The 22131-nt window shown below is 33.5% G+C and overlaps 1 pseudogene; it reads left to right on the top strand.

Annotated features, from left to right (window-relative positions):
* Positions 1–22131, top strand: part of LOC127839957 (ZZ-type zinc finger-containing protein 3-like) — a 37563-nt pseudogene that overhangs the window by 3141 nt on the left and 12291 nt on the right.

Below are 22131 nucleotides of genomic sequence, written 5' to 3'. Positions count from 1 at the left end.
ATATAAGGAAAAATGCCCCACCCCTGGTTGCCATGTTTTTTAAGCAACCAAAACCATATTCAAAAATCATCCAAGATATCATTGGGACAAATCGTCTGACCAAGTTTTATGATGATCAGAAAATAACTGTCACCTCTAGAGTGTTAACAAGGTTTTACCATAGCCATATAAGGAAAAATGCCCCGCCCCTGGCAGCCATGTTTTTCAGCCAACCGGCATCATTTTTGAACTCGTCCGAGATATTATTGGGATGAATCTTCTGACCGAGATTCACGAAGATCAGACAATAAATATGGCCTCTACAGTGTTAACAAGATTTTACTATAGCGATATAAGGAAAAATGCCCCTTCCCTTGGCAGCCATGTTTTCAAGCAAACGTGATCATTCAAGACATCAATAAGACAAAACTTCTGACCATATTTCATGAAGATTGGACAATAAATGTGGCCTCTTGAGTGTTAACAAGGTTTTACAAAAGCCATATATAGCCATATAAGGAAAAATGCCCCGCCCCCTGGTGGTTATGTTTTTAAAGAAACCAAAACCATTTTCGAACTCATCCAAGATATCATTGGGACAGATCTTCTGACCAAGTTTCATGAAGATCGGAAAATAAATGTGGCCTCTAGAGTGTTAACAAGGTTTTACTATAGCCAAATAAGGAAAATGCCCCGCCCCCTGGCGGCCATGTTTTTCAACCAACCGGCATCATTTTCAAACTCGTCCAATATATTATTAGGATGAATCCTCAGACCAAGTTTCATGAAGATTGGACAATAAATGTGGCCTCTAGAGTGTCAAGAAGAATATACTATACCCATATATAGCCATATAAAGAAAAATGCCCCGCCCCTTGGCAGCCATGTTTTTCAAGCAAAGGTTACCATTTTTGACTCATCCAAGATATCATTAGGACAAATCTTCTGAGCAAGTTTCATGAAGATCGGAAAATAAATGTGGCCTCTAGAGTGTTAACAAGGTTTTACAGTAGCCATCTAAGAACAAATGCCCCGCCCCCTGGCGGCCATGTTTTTCAACCAACCGGCATCATTTTCGAACTCGTCCAAGATATTATTGGGATGAATCTTCTGACCAAGTTTCATGAAGATCAGACAATAAATGTGGCCTCTAGAGTGTTAACAAGATTTTACTATAGTCATATAAGGAAAAATGCCCTGCCCCTTCGCAGCCATGTTTTTCAAGCAAATATAATTATTTTCGAACTCATCCAACATATCATTGAGACTAAGCTTCTGACCAAATTTCATGAAACTAAAATGATGAAATCGTTGTTTTTTTAAGAATAATATTGTGTTTCAACATGTCCACCTGCAAAAAAAGATGAAACCATACATACACCACGTGCTAAAGCGTCCTATCGTCACGGGTGGATAATTTTATCATCAGCTTGTTTGAAATGTAATCAAATGTAAAATATTGAATAATAATCTTAAATCTTAACTAAGATATTGAACTTTGAAACGTGTTATGTTAAAAAAGTCTCCAAGTGTATGTTATTGTAATCCAATTAAAATCACAATCTTATGAAATATTTGTAATATTTAAATTTTCACTTTAACTTATTTAATAATTTCAATTAATCATAATTAATAAAGTTTTAATTAATTTCAATTAACAAAATTTTAAAATAATTATTGCATCTTGTTTAAAATAACTAGTGCATATTGTTTAAAATAACTATTGCATATTGTTTAGAATAACTATTGTACATTGTTAAAAATACTTAAGGAATTGCGCAGTTCATATCACGCATTAAGCCCAGTTTTCACAAAACTACACCGGAATACTTTTTTGTGCCAGGTGAGCTACAAACTCTATCATATTGATGTACTTTAAGAAAACAGCTTACTAAGCTAACAAAGAATAGCACATTCCAATCTAAATTGTTTACCAAATCAAGAACGCAAACGTAAGCAGTAGAAACTTCTAGAAAGTTCCATGACCAAGGGTTAACAACTTTGACCCGAACAAATATAAAAAAGTAGGTGAATCAGCGTACCACGTGAGACCACATAGGATCACGTGAGAAACGTATTAGGAAAAGTCTGATCAGGTTTCAGAAAGTTGCATCTGAAAGAATATTTAAGAAAACACTGTGGGGGACTCACCACAGTGTTTTTCCGGATATTACAGGTGAGCTGTTGCTACTTATTTATTTTCGAACCTAAATTATTGTTTGCTGCAAATAAATATATTCATACTTAAATTATTGTTTACTACTTTAATTTGTTTCACCTACATTCAATGTAGAGTATTTAGGAAAGTTGTTTGACTGCGCAATATCCAAATAAATATATATTGTGTATTAATGATAATTGCTATTTTATAAGTATCATATTAGTAAAACAAATAGTACTATCTTCTCATAAATAAATAATTTCTTTATTTTATGATTTAACAAAATAATGTTAATGCCTGAAAACTGTTAGTGAAATGTTCTGTGTGATTTATTAATATATAAAAAGAATCAATATCGTTGCATATGTACGTATATATTATAAATGATATTTATGCATGCGAATATTTATCTTGTTTTAATAAATTAACACAGTGTTTTTCCGGATATTACAGAAAATAAAATGGGCTGTTTACACTGTCGACTTCTTTGATTATTCACATCTATTATGGATCATAGAATATTAGCGCTTAACGCTAATTTGCATAAATTGAAGAATGGTAACATTTAATACTAATTGAAAATGAAACACTACAAATACAACATTCACTAAGACCGTAATGGACAGAATAATTAATTATTAAGAACTAAATAATGTATCGTACGTAAATAAAGATCCCGTTACCGATTACACTAGATGGAAGTAATGAAAACTTTAAGGATATTGAAATAACAAGTAAAAGCACGTACGATATCTGGTGGAGAATACGTTCTAAAGTTTAATTCCTTTACAATAACATTTTCCACAACAAAAATCGTCAGAAATGTTTCAAGATGTCTCACTACAATTTACGTTCTCGCCTATCAGCCACTCTACCGCCACAGGTGACGCCGCCAACATCCCCACCTGACGATACCACAGTTCCGGAGCAACCATTTCAACCATCAACTACCATATCAAAACAAGACACTCCAAAATCATCAAGTGAGTCAAAACCTTATTTACAAACTCCCGAAGATTTTGTTGCAAGTGAAAAACGTCGTAAAAAACAATTACGTTCAGATTTTCATAAACAATTAAATTCTATCAAAACAATCAGAAGAGTAACAATACATGACAGCCCATTTCAAAGTCACCCATTACAATCCGATGCATCAGACACCGAAGAAACCCAAGAAACAACACTCCAGCCATTAACGCAGGACCCGCCGAAGGAATCGCTGCTCGAGCCATTATCCAATTTCCGGTACGACCCAGTACCACCGCCATATGGTAATTTTCAGTGCCTTCCCGACGAACGACTACAGGATCCAATTTCCAGTGTTATTTCGCAGAGACCTAACTTTTTCTTAAATACCCCATCACCTAGTGTTAATAGTGCTAATTTTCCATCGCAAAGTGCTAATAGTGACAATATTAACTTACGTAGGCAGACGCCTTCCGCACCTGGCCACTCTCCAGCAGACGGGGAACGATCGACGAGAAACTTCCATACCGCACAGACTTCGGACCCAAGAGGTACATTGTTTAAGCCAAACATAATTAAGTTAGCATGCTTTACAGGCAGAGACTATGATAGTTTACCAGCGTTTCTGGCAAAATTTCAGAAATTTTGTAGCATGAATAGCATTGATAGGGGTGAATACGCTAATGTTCTTCCATTTTACCTGTCCGACAATGCAGAGAATTTTTACAATAATCTGACCGAAGATATTAAATCTAATTATCAAGAACTCACCAAAGCACTTGCTAAACGAGAATCAAGAATTCACTATTTATACAGATGCTAGTTCCTCCGCAGTAGGATTCATTTTATGTCAGGAAGATTCTCCAAAACGTCATCATGTTATTTTATATGGGGGTCGTGCTTTGAAAGATAACGAAAAACGTTACAGTAGTTGTGAACTGGAATTATTAGCAATCATTTACGCTTTGAAAGAATGCAGAGTCTATATATCAAATATACATGTCAAAATTATAACGGACAATAAAGCTTTAACATTTTTGCATACAGCAAAACACTCAAATGACAGACTATATAGATGGGCTTTAGAACTAGAAAATTATGATCATGAAATCATTTATAAAACTGGCAAGACAAATCCGAGCGATTACCTTAGTAGAATTAACTATTCTAAATCAGACACCCACGTTAAATCCAAGGAAAACATACACACACTTTCCTATGATAACGCACCTTTAACACCTCCACAAACCTTGGCACCAACACAAGTAACGCAAAATAATCATTGCTCCCAGGTTAACATTCTCACAAGAAAAATGCGAAAACAAACAATCAACACAACACCCACCAATCATCAACCAATTATCTCTGCTGACAATCAACTTAGCACCATTCCACCTGACAACAGTGGTATCTCAGATAATGATCATATACCTGGTTCACAACTCCAGACAGTCAATGACCGCAAACAACAACACGCACACTTAACAACTAATCAACTAGACATTATAAACTTACAAGCTACATCAAAAGACTTCGGCGACATTTATGCATTTTTAAAGAACGGTCATTTACCTGATGATAAAGACTTAGCAAAACGAATTCCATATATAAGCACCCAATACGAAATAGTTGACAATGTTCTGTTTCATTTTTACGAACCAAGATCTAAGAAACATCAAACTGAAAAAACTTTAATTAAACAATTAGCTTTACCTGAGTCATTAAGACGTGAAATACTTTACAGTTTTCATGATTTAAATGGTCACTGTGGTGTTGATAGAATGTTTGCATCTTGTAAAAACTGTCAAATATTTAAAAGAGATCACAATTATAAACCATATCCACTACAAGAACCTTTTATTGCAAGCGCACCATTTGACATGTTACACATCGACATTGTTACGGTAGCAAAACAGAGTAAAGAATATAAATATGTTTTAAGCGTCATATGCGCATTTTCAAAATTTGCACTATTTATACCATTAAAAACGCAAAACACTATTGGAATCGCAGAACAACTTTATCATAAAGTATTTGCAATATTTGGACCGCCCAAACGTATCACATCTGACCGAGGCCAAAACTTCTTAAGTGGAATAATGGATGTTCTTTATAATTCTTTCAAATAAAGAGGCATCGAACTTCATCTTATCACCCAATGAGTAACGGAATGGTAGAACGGGTACACTCTACATTACTCTCAATACTACGTACATCGTTAAAAGACGAAAGCGATTGGCCTGATAAGCTTTCCAGTGTCCAATTAGCCTATAATTCAACAGTATGTCCGAAAACGACACAATACTCTCCGTACTACATTCTTTTCGGCCGACATATGAATAAACCCATCACTTCCGAATTATTTCCACCAATTAATACCAACCCTTCAATAAACACTTATGTTGAGGAAATGAAACAAAGATTTAAACGTATATGGAATATCACACAAGAAAACATAAATAATTCTCGTGACGTTATGCGTAAGTTTTACAATCGCAAAACTGCAATACGTCCATTTAAATTAGGAGATCTTGTTTTTATTAAACAAGAAAAAGTACCTTTAAATAAATCCAGAAAATTGTTTCGAAAATTTTCAGAGCAACCCTATTACATAACCAAAATATTACAAAATGGCACATATATTTTGAGAGAACGATATTCAAACAAAGAATTAAAAGTTCCGGTTAATATCAACAGATTAAGAAGATACCATGATGAAAAGGATTTACGTGATTTATCTCAAACATTCAAATTCCATGAAAAAGAAACTAATAATAACACAGAAAATCAAAACAATCCGCAAACCGTTACCGACAATACACAGCCAAATATAACGGCAACTGACAAACAAAATACAATAAATCAAAATGATATTCCACCAAAAAATTCAAACAAGAAATGGTACAAAGCTGACAAAATTTTAAAAAACAGAATTAAAGATAATCAAAGACAATATTTGATAAAATGGACAAACAAAAAGTATAAGAACAGTTGGGCAAATGACGAAGATACATCAGAAGCACGTATTAAACAATTTTATATAAACAAATCTCTAAAGAAAAATCACAAAAGAAAACGGTAAAATGATAAACAAATTAACTCTTATTTTTTTCTTTTAGGCAAGATGTTGGTCACACGATTCATTATACTTTTCCTGTCACTTGTGGGAGCACACGGTGAACAATTGCTGATGAACCATGGCGTTAAGTTCTCAGATCCAAAAACAATTAACTTCGTGAATAATGAATGGACGCATACTTTTCGATTTGATATGCCAGACTATCATTTCAATAGTGACATCGGTAGAAATTATTCATTGTGTAGAGACACTTATTTCTTCGAAAAAGGATGTACCATTAGCGTCGAATTCAACACTCTAAGGATTTAATGGAACATGATATACAATCTTTGTTACACAAATTTCGTAGCATGATTCCTACAATCTCAGATAAACGGAAGACACGTGAGTCACAACCCTTACTTCCCTTTATAGGACAATTAGGTTCAACTCTTTTTGGCATTGCAACAACGTCACAACTTAATCGATTACGCGATCATGCAAATAAATTGGCACAAAGAGTTAATCTCTTAACAAACACATTTACGCACGAATTCGGCGAAATGTCATCATTTGCAACTAATGTTCATGAGCATATGAAATTATTCGATGAATTCGTTGCGAATGCTTCAGCAGTCAGGCATAAAATTGTGGACGAAATGGAATCTATGTCAAATAAACATACAACTGCTGAAAAGTTAATACTAGATGTAAATGATAAAATGATCAAAATAAGGTCACAGTTTGATAGGCTAGCCATAGGAATTGAATCACTGAGCAATCGTAAATTGTCGATTCATATAATAAACCCCGAACTAATGTCCCAAACGTTAACAGAAATAGCTTCGTCGTTAAAAATCAACTATCCGACTCATAAATTGGTCAGCACTGAATTGGCATTCTACTACAATCATGCTGAATTTATTTATGGACGCAACAATAATTCGATATACATAATGGTATTGTTTCCACTGACAAACAGTTTGGATAACGAAATTTATGAATTAAATTTCTTTCCAATTCCTCTTGACAATGATATAAAAAACAAAGATGCTAATGAATTCACATCAAAACCGCGGTATTTAATTTATAATGGAAAAAACCTATTATTCACATTTCTTGATGAATCATTCTTGAGAGACTGTTTGACAGCAGGTTCAGCAATTTTATGTAAACATAATGTTATATTTGAAATCGATTTCAATACGAATTGTTTCGTAGAACTCTTGAAACACGGGGACAATGCAAAAACGAAAGATATATGTGAATATAAGATAGTAAGAAACGTCTTGAAACCAGAGCTGAGAATTTTAAATAGTTCTACGGTACTTGCATACATGCAATCAAATTTAAAATTGGAATGTGTAAATCGTTCTAAAACAATAGATGATTGTAAGTACTGCATTATCGATGTACCATGTGCATGTAAACTAGTCTCAAAAAGTCAACGTATTGATGAGCAATTCACAAAATGTTTGACAAACGATACTACTGTCGACCAAATATATGCAATTAACTTACCGTTACTCCAACAATTTTTTAATAATACGGTTTTGGATAAATTGATGAAAAACATTTCGTACAATGATCCAATAAATATATTATTATCGGTATTTAAAACCTTCGATCAAAACACACAGGATATAATAAATCGGTCGCACAAATTAGAAATTGACATGCAAACCTTTGTGAAAAGAGCAAAGAAAAACCAAATTGTGTACCATAGCCTAACAGAAGCAATGCTTAACGGTGAAATCTCAATTGAATCAGGTTTATCCACTTTTGATATAATTTCAATCATAGGTATATTACTCACAATCGGAAACACGCTCATGCTGATATTTCTTTCACGAAAAATTCGCATTCTATTAACTGCAATTACACTAATAAAACCAACAGCGGCACAACATCTTAAATACGACAATCCCACCACGCTATCACCACTTCAGGAATTTACCAACAGTCTTAATGAGTCTCTGAAATATGAACATTTTTTTGTCTTTCTGACCATGATTCACGTTCTCTTGCTGATAACAATCCTTCGCAAATTGCAAATATTCAAACGACAACGTGGCACTCTTTTGATTTTACATATATCAAATGGTTTAAATTGTATTGATATCAACATCGTCAGTTCGGTTTCTTGTCGATCGGAATGGATCATTGACTTACCTGTCACCCTGAACATAAACAGCATACGCTTTGGATTGTTTCCAAAACTGCTCATTAACACTACGGAAATTTCGTTTCGGAACGCTACAGGGGATATAATAATGGAAATACCATCTGCTCTGTCAATTGGCATTTATCAGTACATCAAACTTCGACAAATGCTCAACACAAACTATCACACTGAACTATTCTTGGTCCATAACGGAATTAAGGAACGTACCTAAACGAACTTCAACTTTGATTTTTTTCATTACATACATGCTTCAAAAAAAAAAAAAATAAATAAATACTTTCGCTGTTCTCATTTCAGGCGCACACGACCATACATCATTCATATAAATATAGTGTGTATTTTATAATTGTATTATATATAATTGTATTATATATAAAGTGCAGATTTTAGCATTGTTAGATTTGTATTTTCATTGATACCCCCATTGTACATATAATACCATTTTATCATTACATTTTTGGTTCCCTATTGTCAATTTTATATTTCATTATTTTCATTAAAATGGACATTGTTATTAACATTTCATTTTTTATATTGTACTCTTATTATTTCAAGTTATTGTTTAAATACAATGGCAACTCTTCTAATATTTTACACATTTCCCTCCCTTTGCATGACCATCAACTGCATCACATAGAATACTTTTTAAATACTTTTCCCAAATTAAAAAAAATCCATAGACGCACTAAAAAGTTACTATTTACCCACATGTTAAATAATTCTAACATTTCATTTTCAAGCTTAATTTTTGCTATAAACTACTTCGACATAAATATACTCTATCTTCAAATGCTCGACCATCTACTTTATGAAATCCACCGCCTAAATTTTCAAATCTGCCAAGCAATTATTTTAAGGTTCGGATCAAAATCCCAAAGATCCATAATAGCCCACAAAAGATTTCTTCAATCAAAATTTCTACCTCCCTCGTTATACGATTTTTCCATTACAGACATCTTAAATGCAGATCTTAAACAAATCAATAAATTAATGACTCATCATTTTCGCCTTTACAAACAATCCCTTAAATGCCAATCGATCCCTATCGATTTTGACAACACATATTGTCGAGTTTGTCATACTTCGCTGAAAAATTGTCGTCCAAAATTCAAAAAACTTGATCCTCTTGTTCATTTATTCTTAAGTCGAACCCCTTGTTGCCATACACCCCATCATATCTTCTGCTCCATGACACTATACAAAACGGATTCAAAATTTGTAAATTATGTCTCCATGCTGTAAAATGTTTCAACTGGAAACTATTTCATAATAAACCTTGATCCATGTACATGTATATGTATCTGTAAATAACACAGTATATGTTGGAACCCAAATGAACATACTAAACATAAAAATGTATAACTAAATGTGACTATTAAAGTCACCTATGCTAAACATTAACTTACAAACTTTTCAATTGTATAAATAATACTTGATAATTCTTTTGTTTTCCAACAAATACTAACATGTATATAGACTACTTTGTCATTATTGTGCATTTCAATTACGTTGTACTTGATCTTTGTCTTATTGATGTTTCAAATAATGATTTTAGTATTGATTCTCTAATATAGTTTATTTGAAACCCTGTTTATATTTGTTGTTTTGTTATAGACACTTCAGGCGGAGTGTACATTTAGAGTTGTTGTATTTTCATTTACGATTAATGCCTAGTGTGTTTACGAATTATTTTTCAATTATCTATATATTACATCTATTTCGATTGTTGTTAAATATGTTAGATTCATGTATGCGTGCTTTAATATTATACAGTTAAATGTTCTGGGATTGTTTTAAACAGCAGTTAAATTTAAACAGCCCATATATTAGAATAGGAATTCTAATTAAAAAGAAGGAGGGGAAGATGTAATCCAATTAAAATCACAATCTTATGAAATATTTGTAATATTTAAATTTTCACTTTAACTTATTTAATAATTTCAATTAATCATAATTAATAAAGTTTTAATTAATTTCAATTAACAAAATTTTAAAATAATTATTGCATATTGTTTAAAATAACTAGTGCATATTGTTTAAAATAACTATTGCATATTGTTTAGAATAACTATTGTACATTGTTAAAAATACTTAAGGAATTGCGCAGTTCATATCACGCATTAAGCCCAGTTTTCACAAAACTACACCGGAATACTTTTTTGTGCCAGGTGAGCTACAAACTCTATCATATTGATGTACTATAAGAAAACAGCTTACTAAGCTAACAAAGAATAGCACATTCCAATCTAAATTGTTTACCAAATCAAGAACGCAAACGTAAGCAGTAGAAACTTCTAGAAAGTTCCATGACCAAGGGTTAACAACTTTGACCCGAACAAATATAAAAAAGTAGGTGAATCAGCGTACCACGTGAGGCCACATAGGATCACGTGAGAAACGTATTAGGAAAAGTCTGATCAGGTTTCAGAAAGTTGCATCTGAAAGAATATTTAAGAAAACACTGTGGGGGACTCACCACAGTGTTTTTCCGGATATTACAGGTGAGCTGTTGCTACTTATTTATTTTCAAAACCTAAATTATTGTTTGCTGCAAATAAATATATTCATACTTAAAGTATTGTTTACTACTTTAATTTGTTTCACCTACATTCAATGTAGAGTATTTAGGAAAGTTGTTTGACTGCGCAATATCCAAATAAATATATATTGTGTATTAATGATAATTGCTATGTTATAAGTATCATATTAGTAAAACAAATAGTACTATCTTCTCATAAATAAATAATTTCTTTATTTTATGATTTAACAAAATAATGTTAATGCCTGAAAACTGTTAGTGAAATGTTCTGTGTGATTTATTAATATATAAAAAGAATCAATATCGTTGCATATGTACGTATATATTATAAATGATATTTATGCATGCGAATATTTATCTTGTTTTAATAAATTAACACAGTGTTTTTCCGGATATTACAGAGAATAAAATGGGCTGTTTACACTGTCGACTTCTTTGATTATTCACATCTATTATGGATCATAGAATATTAGCGCTTAACGCTAATTTGCATAAATTGAAGAATGGTAACATTTAATACTAATTGAAAATGAAACACTACAAATACAACATTCACTAAGACCGTAATGGACAGAATAATTAATTATTAAGAACTAAATAATGTATCGTACGTAAATAAAGATCCCGTTACCGATTACACTAGATGGAAGTAATGAAAACTTTAAGGATATTGAAATAACAAGTAAAAGCACGTACGATATTATGATAAACAAGGGCTGTTTGTAAAACATGCATGCCTCCCATATGGGCTGTCAGTTGTAGTGGCAGCCATTGTGTGAATACGTTTTTTGTCACTGTGACCTTGACCTTTAAGTTATCATCCGGAAACCAATGTACTATTTCGAGCCACTGTGACCTTGACCTTTGACATATTGACCTGAAAATCAATAGGGGTCATCTGCCAGTCATGATCAAAGGGGGAGTGAGAGGGGGGGTATAATGTGGGGTGTGGAAATTTATTAGATGTTTAAACAAAAATTGGGGGGGGGGGCAGGGGGGGTAGGGGGGGAGGGAGATGGGGGTATAATGTTGGGTGTGGTAATTTATTAGATGTTAAAAAAAATTGGAGGGGGGGGGGGTAGGGGGTGAGAGGGGGGTATAATGTGGGGTGTGGTAATTTATTAGATGTTTTAAAAAAATATAATTTTTTTTTGGGGGGGTAGGGGGGGGGTAGGGGGGGTAGGGGGGAGTGAGAGGGCTGTATAATGTGGGGTGGGGTAATTTATAAGATGTTTAAAAAAAATAAAAACAAGAAATGTGTTTGAAAAAAAATTGGGGGGTGGGGGGGGTGGGGGGTAGGTTGAGTGAGAGGGGTGGTATTAAAATGTGGTGTGTGGTAATTTATTAGATGTTTTAAAAAAAAATTGGGGGGGTGGGGGGGTGAGGGGGGGTAGGGGGGGTGGGGGGAGTGAGAGGGCTGTATAATGTGGGGTGGGGTAATTATTAGATGTTTAAAAAAAATGGGGGGTGGGGTGGTAGGGGGGGTCGGGGGAATGAAAGGGGGGGTATAATGTGGGGTGGGGTTATTTATTAGATGTTTAAAAAAAAATGGGGGGGGTGGGGGTAGGGGGGTGGGGGGGTAGGGGGCGTGGGTAGGGGGGGTGGGTAGGGGGGTGGGTAGGGGGGGTGGGGGTGAGAGGGAGGTATAATGTGGGGTGTGGTAATTTATTAGATGATGTTTAAAAAAAAAATTGGGGGGGTGAGATTGGGGGGGAAGGAATTCTGGTAGGGGCGTGGGGTATTGTTTGGGTGGAATCCATTGTGGTATTCAGGTAAGTGTTGTTTTGTCAAAGTAATAATAAAATGTGATCATAAAAAAATAACAAATGATCTCACACTGACATGATAAATATCCTCTATTCATTAAACATGAAATTTAAACTTATTGCATTTGTTTCCCTTGTATATAAGAAAGATATAATAGTGTATTACCTCCCCTGTCCTGCTTATATTTATATTAATCAACAAAATTAAACATTAACACAATATTTTATATACAAAATATACAAAAAATCTCATATTCTGATAATATTTTTACTGATCCACTTTATTTTACTCAAAGGATGATGTTTCATTGGACTGATAATTATAGATTTAGGATTACAGACCAGTTGCTTCAGTTATATTGTTCAGAGTTCGCCCTGTTGGCCGCGTATGCATTCTTGAGTTATCATCCAAAAACAATTTTACTATTTCGAGTCACCGTGACCTTGACCTAGTGACCTCAAAATCAATAGAGGTCATCTGCGAGTCATGATCAATGTACCTATGAAGTTTCATGATCCTAGGCCCAAGCGTTCTTGAGTTATCATCTGACAACCACCTGGTGGACGGACAGACCAACAGACCGACAGACCGACATGAGCAAAGCAATATACCCCCTCTTCTTCGAAGGGGGGCATAATAATCACTAGTTTAAAAGATTAAACAATATCAATGCTAAATCAGTATGGAAGAAGAAGCCAGATCAGCCAGCTTTGTCACCCGTTAAAAAATACAGAGAAATCCAAATCTGTATCCTAACAGAATTGCAGTCATCTTAAAAAAAACATGTTCAGATAATCAAAATGATAGAAGCCGTACCTGATATATAAATGTTCAGATTGATAAAACTCTGCTGACAATACTTGAAATGCGCTTTTGATAATCAGGGCTTAAGAAATGTTTGTTAAGTATCATTTGGAATTTCCAGATCGTTCCAGCTTATCAATGACAACACTTTTCGCCGTCCTTTAAATGAAAATACAATCAAATCAGAAAGTGTCTCCATGATAAGCCTGCAAGAACTGCACAGGCTAATCTGTGATGGATACTTTATGCACATTTATGCTTTATGCACATGCGAAATACCTGACTGTTCTTATACTTACCCGAGAGGGTTGTGAGACAGAAGTAACCCAGGTCAGCTGCCAGGTCCAGCTCTCTGCGCCAAGTAATCCAGGCCCTAGCACCTGCAAAATGTGTGTATGATAATGATGCAAAATGTGTGTATGATTATAATACAAAGCCTTGAATGTTATATTCCCACTATTGAATAATAATTACTTCTGCAGTGAGATATTGGACTGATTTAATAGATGCATATAAAATAAAGAGGCATATTTTCAAGCATTTATTTTTTCCAAAGTCTTTAAATGTCATTAGTCCCAAAATAAAAAGTAAAAACAGAAAACAAAAACGAGTATACATACTATTACTATTCATACTGAATAAGATTGTTCACAAAAGACCTTAGTGTTTCACATAAAAATAAAGGCTTTTTAACTACCGAGCAAGCTATGGACAACATCAGCTGACATTTTTCTCAAGTATGTCAGGTAATATTCATCCTTCTGTTGAGATCTTATAATCTCCGCTTTGCCAGCTACTTTGAACATCTGAAAACAAAACTCAAGCCTTTATTCCATTGTTAAATGCAAAGCCAGCAATAATACATTATTTTAGAACTCATTGATCAGAATGTTGAAAGTTCACCAGTTTGCTATGACTACATATCCTGGATTTATGGATATCATTCCTGGTAGACATAGTGAAATTGCGAGGAATTCATTAATCATGGAACAAAGTGTGTCTGAGCAGAGTTCATTTGCACACATGTAACCCAGGTCCATTTTTTTACTGCTTTACATGTTATCATAGTATTTTTTGTAATTATTAATGTCTTGGCTGTTGTTCTACAGACTATTTGTTGCAAAATTTTAATTGATTTTATTGATTTGAGAGGTGACTTTAAGAATATTATTCAAACATTGGTTTTGTGCAGGAATTGAGACAGATGTATTGATATACATTTTCAGCATATATTGGTCAAGCATCAATAGCAGAAGATGTTCAATTACCCAAAATTATGTTCATTCTGTTCAATCTTGTCATGCAAGCTTACACTTTGATTCAGAAAACCTTTCATATGAATGTTGTTAATTTTCAAATCTTTCTAATAAAAATTTATAAAAATACAGTGATATTTAATTTTGCTTACTAGTCGGTGTTAAATTTTGCATGTGCGTATTTGCCCAAATTCAATTAAATAGATTGCTAGAGGCCAGCTTTGTGCCCACCATTATTTTGTTTTTCCATGTCTTTGTGTTTTATTTTGAAAACCAGATGTAATATATATATTGCAAAAAAAAACATTGCAATAATATCATTGTGGAAAAGCATTTTATATTGATTCTTTTACCAATAAATGGGGACTTTTGTATTAGCTAAACTAATAATTTGCATTTAAGTACAATTAAAACATACATTAAAGGTATATTCTTCATTATGCATGAAATTTCAACAAGATTAAATTTTTAGTCTTATACTTTTGGTGTAGGATAAGGCATTTATGGCAAAAGTAATCATGTATGTTTATATCATATTTATTTGGTATTTTCCTTTGGCTTTTGGTCTGCGCCCAGTATAGGTTATGCTTGTTAAAGGCCCCTGTGCCTATCCCATCTGATTTGATATTTTATATTTAGAGTATCTAATGACTGAGACGTTTAAAGCGGTGTGAAATGTTTATGTACAGAACCAATCAATTTCCTTGCTATATACATAAACCAATCGTGTTATGAGTGATTTTTCAATAGACTGAATCTTTTGAATATGACCAATTGAATCATCACATCAAGGTTTCAATTGATTATATCAAGATTCGATTTAACTGAATAAATATGTTGATTTAAGTTGCTGATCCATCCAGAACAGGAACAACTAAAAGTAATGGAACAAAACTTGTTTTCTTGAAAATATTTCACAAATTTGAGAAATTGGCAACGCAAAATTTCAGGGAATTTAGAGTCTCAAATTTGATGAGTTGGAGACTCAATTTTTCACAAAATGAGTGGGCAAATGATAGGGAAAAAAGCCCGGTTAGAGTATCTATACAGGCATGTAAATTTTATCAAATACTATTAATGCACAACGTGTTTATTCTTTGCATGAAAGAACTGCTCTTATCTTGAGCACTGCAATATAAGTAATGAAGAAAAGCATTATTGGATTGATTTGAGAGTAGGCCACGGGGCAATATTATTACAGACCACAGCCCTGCAATCAGTGCTTCCTCTAACTTTTAAAAGTTGGAAGTCCTGACTTCCAATCCTAAAATTTTTGGACGTCCCAGACATACATTTTGAAGTCCCACTTTTATTTCTGAATTTTAATATACGTACCTGTTCCAACATTACCTGATAATCCAGTATTATAGAGATTGCTATCTTCAAAGTACAGCCAATATTAACATTTGCATATGTCCACCATTTTACGCAAGTGCATATACAAATTGAATTGTGGGATGGGGGAACTCCCATTGAACATGCGTTGATAACGTCGGGAAGACGTGATTTGAGAGCATAGAGCACTGGTCATATTAAGTAATTACGACAAATCAACGACTGAATTTAAAATGTTACATGTACCTCCTTTCAGAAGTTTGCGTAGGTGAAAGTGAATTTCGGAGTATAAAAACGCGTCTTTCTTTAAATTTTACCGAGTACACTACATTCCGCATTGCAATATAACTTGCAGGGTTTTTTTTCGCCCGATTTTATAGCCGAAATTCGGCTATGTTCCCAATCCCAAAAAGTATACTTTTTTCCTAAAATGTGGCAAAAAATTCCCAATTTCCCAAAAAAAAAAAAAAAAAAAAATTTTTTTTTTTTTTTTTTTTTAGAAAGAAATCTCATGTGTATTTTATCTCAATTTTAATTCAATTACATCTAACAAAGTATTATATGATTTTGTTCTTTTAATTTGAATGATTTTAAAGGGTTATATAAAATTTAGTACTTCCCTTATCAGTGGACTTTTCGTGTGGAAAAAAGGCTAATGAATTTATTTTCCCAATTTCATGAAAATACCGATAAAATTCCCAATTCCAAAGCCATGGGCTATCTTCCCAAAAAGTGGAAAAAAAAACCCTGACTTGTCAGGTCATTTATGCATGTAGACCAAAATGTATGCAGAGTTTGGCAGTTTGGCAATCTCAAAACACGTTATTTAACCACTAATTGCATTATGTGTTATGAACGTTGATATAACAAAATACATTATTCAATTTTAGTATTTTCAAATGCGTATAATTAAACGTGTTATCCGAAATCATTTCCAGATTTTATTACTCACAGAAAGTTAAGAAAATTCTACCAACAAATAAACATTTCTCGTGTATTGCGTGTACAAATGAAAATCATGCAAAAATTAGACTTCATGTACAACATCACATCATTCTTCTTCGGGGAAAGCGTGGACTTAAATAATTGAATTTATTAATTTTATACAGCTTCACGTGGGGTCCGCGTGTATTCTGCTGCCTGAGCGCTGATTGGCTGATGCCCTTACCAAGAATTTGATTGACAGCTGGAAAAATCAATATTGGCCACTCGCTGAGAAATTCATCGATAACAGTAGCTCTTAAGCGGAGTTAACGGTCTGACTATGCCGATTTACTGTTGACATTTGTACATGTTGTGTATTTGAAAATAGCGTAAATGTGGATTATGGGACGTCCAAGGAACGTCTACCATATATGCATAATGGATGTACGACTGCCTTTTTCGGGCGTAATTTACGCACGGACGTCCACTAACGGAAGCGCTGTACAATGTATAAAGGATAAGATCTATAATTTTACATTTTTTTCAATACACAGACAATCGTTTTTTATATTTAATATGACTACTATCATGCAAAGACAGACAGTACTTTTGGATAATAAACTCATATGCACAAATATGATATCCAAACTAAATTTGTCCGGAAAATACATTCACTATAAAACGAACGCATTCGGCGCTTAAATGCATATGCCAGTGAAATTTGAGTCATGTCTCTAATCTAAAGTGCATTTATTTCCAACCTTGTAACAAGAATTTTGTCTGAATATTCTATTCTTACTAACAAATCACTCCTAAAATCTTAGAGTAAAAATACTTACTTTTGTTGTTGTTGTTTTTGTTGTTTTAACGGTGACAGTATAACTTTTTATAGCACAATATTATCCTAGTAGTTGTTGAGAAATTCTACACTGCTTTTTTTCATTTTAATTTTTATCGTTAATAGTTATTCAAAATTCCAGAGGTAAGTGTCCTGGGGTTTGATGTTTACATTAAATCACTCAGTGGGTAGAGGGTATGGAATTATTATAAATGTGAGCTCAGTTGGTAGAGCGCCATGCCAGGCCCAGGGTCCCAGCAGACGTGGGTTCATGCTTTGCACAAGGCGTTCTTTTCCTCTTGGATTTACTTTATCGATATTTTGCTAAGGTGCAATGCTTATGCCCCCCCCCCCCACACACACACCTAATGTCTGCAACTGATGCCATGGTATGGTTATTCAGGTTCTTCTAAAGAAAATGAATTTAAAAAGTGTAAATGGATTATGGATTTTGGAACTGTTCACAGACTTACAAAGTTAAATGTCTGTGACAAATGTCTTGAGAAGAGCTATTTACTAGCACAACTGTATACAAAATATCAGGCTTTAGATTAAATTTCCATTATTTTAAACGTGATGTTGACAATAGATGTTTTTCTCTAAGTTATTGATGAAGCATTTCATTTTTCATCCCCTCAACAATCCAATATTTTAAATATGTTTCATAGTAAGAAGAGCTATTTAGCTTATTAATTTGTTTTAATACAATTAACAGGCCTGTAGCCAAGGTTTTGAAAAGGGGGGTGCGAATTTTTGTCGATTTAGACGATTGTTATTGAGCAACGAAGTGGCGAAGGGAGTATGTGCGGGTGGGGATGTTGAAATGTAAACTCCTGCATTCTGGTCATGTTTTAACTGTATTTAGAGACTGATGTTATATAGCATTTTTATATGAAATTTCACTTTCATTGACCATACTCAATGACTGATCGACATGAATATGATACAACATACATGTATTCCCCACCACGTTTTCCAATAACCACCTTTTTCTATCAGTCACGGAAATACATCATTTTATACGGTGTTTAACCCGACACTAGTATGCGCGCACACACTTTGTTTACATATGCAACACAAATTTATAGAATGTAAAATCAACAATAAGAACGGTATAAAATATCATTATTTATTGCAATCTTGGAATCTTGATAAAATTGGTGTGTTTTACCATTCTAACATTCTACCATTCATAAATCAAGCAATTTAAATGGAAATATTTGCCTTTTTTCAAAACAATTATTTGTCTACTACTATGGATAGTACCAGAGGCATAGCATTAACTCAAAATGTCCTAATAGTGTATTGTACAACAAACACTGATTAACAAAACTGGGTCTTTTCTAATGTGCATCAATACTAAAATGAAATCAAAATGGTATAACTGGTTACTTAATTTTTTTTAAACTATTTGTAACAAATAAGTTATCTTTTTCTAAACGAATTTCAGAAACATACGAACACTTTAGGCTTCATTAAGACCCTATAACCACAAACTACTGGCCCTATGGTCTCAAAGTCCTAAATAATGTATACCAGGACGTTGAAGAAAAAATATGTACTTATTTGCCCATTATATTATATATAATAATATGCTCAAGATCCGCCACAGTTGATGAAAATTAAACGTTAACGTCCATCTGCATGATCATATATTATAACGTTTTAAATTCATTATTACAACTGTTTAAGAGTAGGACATTCATAGTGTGAAGTTTGACATAATTAAAACATTGTGGAAAGTTCTGTATGTGGAGCAGAACAGATGCCATTAAGTGTTGGTAAACTAGAAAAAAGCTACAATGCTTTGTAATATATGATTTGTTTTCTTGTCATTCAAAAATTTTTTATCATGACTTGAGCATAGCTGATATTTTTTGCTGGAAAACCCTTTAGGAGATCCGAAAATGGGTGTACGGGGATATGACAAAAAGACAACGCAGTCCGTCGTAAATGCTGTGCACAATGTGTTGTTGTTATAAATCATGGTAAAATGCAAAGTTATTAACCAATGACTCATTAGTCTTTGGCAATTAATAGTCGAAGGATGTCCTTTGATTTCAGTAATTTTCGGAAGCTGACATAACATTCCGTTAATAATCATCTCAAATATATTTTCTTTTTTATAAGATTATTTATTTATTCAAGTTAATAAAATTGTTTTTCCAGCCATTTAGATAATTGTCGAAGAAGGTTATTGGACTGGGATTTCAACCCACAATAAGTAGGCTTCAACATTGTGTTGTGATATCTATTACAGTTATAGCTTTAACAGACATTGATAACGATTACAAAAGTTAAAAAAACAATCAATTAGTATAAAATATATATAAATAAGTATCGATTGTATACTGATTAGAGTACCGGGTTAATAATTTTGCATTATACAGAAAACAAATATTTATTTGTTACAAAGATTCCAATTCCATTTTGCGGGGACCGGCTTCTAAGATCTTCTCAAATTTTGCTGTCACAACTTCTAATGATTTCAACAATTCTATGGTTAAAACTTGTAAATAAAAATCACGCACTACCTTGGAAATGATTTAATCGAAAAATTAATTATATGGAGACCTGTCGGTTGCATATTGAATAAAACATTATTTTAACGCTTAAATACGAAGACTCACTGGGTTCCTGGAAAAAATTGTTTTTCTGTTTTTGTGTCCAATAAAGTTGGGTGCAACTAAGATTAATTTTTGTACTCGTCAAAAAAGATTGGGTGCGAATGCACCCAACGCACCCCCCCTGGCTACGGGTTTGATTAAAACCTTGCATTTTTAGCTCACTTACTGACTATCATGAGGAGACTGGGCAGGCAAAGTTAGATAACTCTGGCTTGCATTTGACACAATTATTTGCCCCTTTAAACTTAGAAAATTGAAAATTTTGGTTAAGTTTTGTGTTTAGGTCCATTTTATTCCTTAAGTATCAAAGCTATTGCTTTCATACTTGCAACACTTACTAACTATCATAAGGGAACTGTGTAGGCAAATGTATGTAACTCTGACTGGCATTTTGACAGGATTATGTGCCCTTTTTATACTTAGAAAATTGAACATTTGGTTAAGTTTTGTGTTTAGGTCCTCTTTTTTCCTAAAGTATCAAAGCTATTGCTTTCATACTTGCAACACTTACTAACTATCGTAAGGGGACTGTGCAGGCAAAGTTATGTAACTCTGACTGGCATTTTGACGGAATTATGGGCCCTTGATACTTTAAAATTTCGTTAAGTTTTGTGTTTTGGTCCACTTTACCCCTAAAGCTATGTTAGCGTTTCCGATCGCCAAAATCGCCAAAGGCGATTGAATCTTTCAACTGGCGATTAAAGTTTAAAATGTGAATGAAAATGGCGATTGCAAAAAACCCTGATATTTCTCTATAAGTATATAATTTTCCCTACCTTTAAAGAGAACTCGGTACCGATTTCCACATGTAATCGCCATAAAAGTTCCAGTAGCCAATTGTATAAATTTGGATAAATCTTATCTAGCGGATAACTTGTGGTTATCTTCAATATAAGAGATATCCAGATTTATACAATTGGCTACAGAGGTGGTAATAGAAAGTCCACTGATAAGAGATAACCGGATGCCCATATCGTATATTCAAGCCACTTAACACAGTCATGTATGCCTACAGATCTATGCATCACGGGAAATTGTCGGGTAACTTTCCAGTCGCCAAACTGTGATATTTAACGTCCAATCGGTTATGAGAATGCTTATGGATGCGGGGTTATATAGCGATTATTATTTTTGATTGATGTCGGTCACCGAGTTTATTAACTATGAATCACAGTTGTAGCATTATACGTGATATAAAACCGGTAAATAAAGCAGTACATTAAAGGCGGTTTCGGGCATCATCATCACACCTATTTACCGTACTGTAAACAATCATTAATTATGAGAAGTTAATTGCAATTGGTGAGCAGTGTAAAATTACTTACGGCGAGTAAGTTGTAAAAAACAAAACCCGTTAATAATTTGATGCAGTAACAAATTAAATACAGTGCATGTATATTTTATCATGTCTATTTGTAGAACTGATTTACACCGTTTTTCTACAGCCACGTGATAATAACTATTCTCTATGCATTAATACCGGTATGCCATGTAAAACCCGTCTTATAAGAAAGAGCGCGAAACTATTGCTGTCGTCTGCAATGCCAAGTTCTACGCATGCAAAGCATGCTTTTTTTAAAAACTGACGATGTGTAACTAAATTTTAAATATAGTCTAGCCGCTCAGTACATGCAGTATTTAAGACTTACAAATTTACCGGTACGTTTGAATAAATTATATATTGCAACTATG

The sequence above is a fragment of the Dreissena polymorpha genome, chromosome 7 (genome assembly GCF_020536995.1).
Source record: "Dreissena polymorpha isolate Duluth1 chromosome 7, UMN_Dpol_1.0, whole genome shotgun sequence".
Lineage (NCBI taxonomy): Eukaryota > Metazoa > Mollusca > Bivalvia > Myida > Dreissenidae > Dreissena > Dreissena polymorpha.
The sequence above is the reverse complement of the archived record's forward strand: the minus strand, read 5'-3'. Positions and strand labels throughout refer to the sequence as shown.